Raw genomic sequence first — 3033 nt, forward strand, 5'->3', positions numbered from 1 at the left:
TAAAAGTAGAACTACCTTATGATCCAGCAATTCCACCTCTGGGATTTATCTGAAGAAATCCAAAACATTAATTCAAATATATACCCTTATGTTTTATAATTTATAATTTATTATTTATAATAGCCAAACTATGGAAGCAATCCAAGTGCCCATCAATAGACAAGTAAATAAAAAAGCTGTGGTACAATATAGACCAGCCGTGGGCAAACTACGGCCCGCGGGCCGGATCCGGCCCGTTTGAAATGAATAAAACTAAAAAAAAAAAAAAAAGACCGTACCCTTTTATGTAATGATGTTTACTTTGAATTTATATTAGTTCACACAAACACTCCATCCATGCTTTTGTTCCGGCCCTCCGGTCCAGTTTAAGAACGCATTGTGGCCCTCGAGTCAAAAAGTTTGCCCACCCCTGATATAGACCAGTAGAATAGAATAGAGAACCCAGAAATTGACCCAAACCACTATGCTCAATTAATATTTGACAAAGGAGGCAAGAACATACAATGGAGTCAAGATAGTCTCTCAATAAATGGTGTTGGGAAAATCAGACAGATACATGCAAAAAAATAAACTAGATCACCAACTTACACCATACACAAAAATAAACTCAAAATGGATAAAGGACCTAAATGTAAAACAGAAAACCATAAAAATCTTAGAGGAATCCACAGGCAGCAAAATCTTAGACATATGCCGAAGCAATATTTTCACCAACACAGCTCCTAGGGCATTGGAAACTAAAGAGAAAATAAACAAATGGGACTACATCAAAATAAAAAGCTTCTGCACAGCAAAAGAAACCATCAACAAAACAACAAGAAAGCCCACTGTATGGGAGAACATATTTGCCAATGTTATCACTATAAGGGTTTAATCTCCAACATTTACAGGGAACTCATACAATTTAACAAAAGGAAGATAAACAACCCAATCAAAAAAAAAGGGCAATGGATCTAAACAGATACTTTTCGAAAGAGGACATAAGGAAGGCCAAGAGATATACGAAAACATGCTCAAAGTCACTAGTCATCCGAGAGATGCAAATCAAAACGACAATGCGGTATCATCTCACACCTATCAGAATGGCTGTCATCAACAAATCAACAAACCACAAGTGCTGGCGAGGATGCGGAGAAAAAGGAACCCTCGTGCACTGCTGGTGGGAATACAGACTGGTGCAGCCACTGTGGAGAACAGTATGGAGTTTCCTCAAAAAACTAAAAATGAACTTCCATTTGACCCAGTGGTCCCACTTCTAGGAATATATCCCAAGACACTTAGACAGTGATGGCCAACCTTTTGAGCTCGGCGTGTCAGCATTTTGAAAAGCCCTAACTTAACTCTGGTGCCGTGTCACATATGGAAATTTTTTGATATTTGCAACCATAGTAAAACAAAGATTTATATTTTTGATATTTATTTTATATATTTAAATGCCATTTAACAAAGAAAAATCAACCAAAAAAATGAGTTCGCGTGTCACCTCTGACACGCATGTCATAGGTTCGCCATCACTGCACTAAAAACACCAATCAGAAAGGATATATGCACCCCTATGTTCATAGCAGCACAATTCACTATAGTTGCTATTTTAAATGTACTTTTATTTCAAACAAACATTTTGACAGGGATCAAGCAAAACAAAAGAGTTGGTGTGTGGTCATTCTGGTTTCATCATTTTATCCTACTTGTTTCTACCTTCATCATAGGGTTGATAGCAGCACAGATAATTGTCAGAAAAAATAAATCATGCCTGATTCCAAATTTTGCACTTACTGTAGAAGCCATTTAAACAAGCAGTTCTATTGTATACACTTGTAAATGTCAAAATTGTGACTTGTACAAATTATCTCCAAAATTGGACAACAGGACTGAAAACACTACAATTGCTTGGATTCAATGTCTAAAAGGGATGGATTAATTCCTTAGATGGGGTGCTATGGAGAAGGTATCAGGCCCAGGGCAGTCTAAGGAGGGAGAGTGGGAATACAGGAGGGAATAACACATAACCAGAGAAGGCTGCTGTTCACTTAGTTCTGACCCCTTTCAAAGGTAGAAAGGGATCAATGCAGTCTAAGCCAATGTTATTATCAAAATCATGATAGTAAAAATTAAGGGATCTGATTTGTCCTACATATAAAGTCCAAATTCTTTGGCTGGCATTCAAGGCCTTTCACAGAGATGTACTTATCTGCTCAGTATTCATCTTTCCTTATTCCCTATCATGCAAACACTGATCCAGCCACTTGGGACATCATATAAATATGGATCACCCATGATCCCTCATCTTGTCATGCATTTGTCCATTCTGTTCTTCTGCATGGAGTGTTCTTTTCTTTAGCTCTTCTCTATGTGTCAAAATCATAAGCATACTCTAAATGCAGCCATCTCTGTGAACACTTCCTCAGTGCCCCAAGGAGTGTTAAATACTTCTCTGAGCCTTTTATTCTTTACTAGAGGCCCAGAGTATGAAATTTATGCACGGGGGTGTGTCCCTCAACCCGGCCTGCACCCTCTATAATCTGGGATCCCTTGGGGGATGGGGCCTAAACCGGCAGTTGGACAGCCCTCTCACAATCCAGGACTGCTGGCTCCTAACTGCTCACCTGCCTGCCTGCCTGATCGCCCCTAACCACTCTACCTGCCTGCCTGATTACCCCTAACTGCCTCTGCTTGCCAGCCTGGTCACCCCTAGATGACCCCCCCTGCTGGCCTGGCTGCCCCTTATCTACCCCCCTGCTGGCTTTCTTACCCCCTAACTGCTCCCCTGCTGGCCTGTCTGATTGTCCCTAACCACTCTACCTGCCTGTCTTATTGCCCCTAACTGCCTCTGCTTGCTGGCCTGATTGCCTCCTAACTGGTCTCCTGCTAGTTTGGCTGCCACCTAACTGCCCCCCTGCTGGCATGGTCGCCCCCTAACTGCCCCCCTGCTGGCCTGGTTACCCCCTCCTGGCCTGCATCCTCTTGCAGTCCAAGAGCCCTTGAGGGATGTCCAACTGAAAACTTAGGCCTGCTCTTCACGGCAGTAGGACA

At 41.8% G+C, this 3033-nt stretch overlaps 1 protein-coding gene across 3 annotated transcripts in view; it reads right to left on the reverse strand.

The window, feature by feature from the left end:
* Positions 1-3033, reverse strand: part of AFF2 (AF4/FMR2 family member 2) — a 584839-nt gene that overhangs the window by 169498 nt on the left and 412308 nt on the right. The gene's annotated exons all lie outside the window — the stretch shown is intronic.

This window comes from Myotis lucifugus, unplaced genomic scaffold, assembly GCF_000147115.1.
Source record: "Myotis lucifugus unplaced genomic scaffold, Myoluc2.0 scaffold_40, whole genome shotgun sequence".
Classification (NCBI taxonomy): domain Eukaryota; kingdom Metazoa; phylum Chordata; class Mammalia; order Chiroptera; family Vespertilionidae; genus Myotis; species Myotis lucifugus.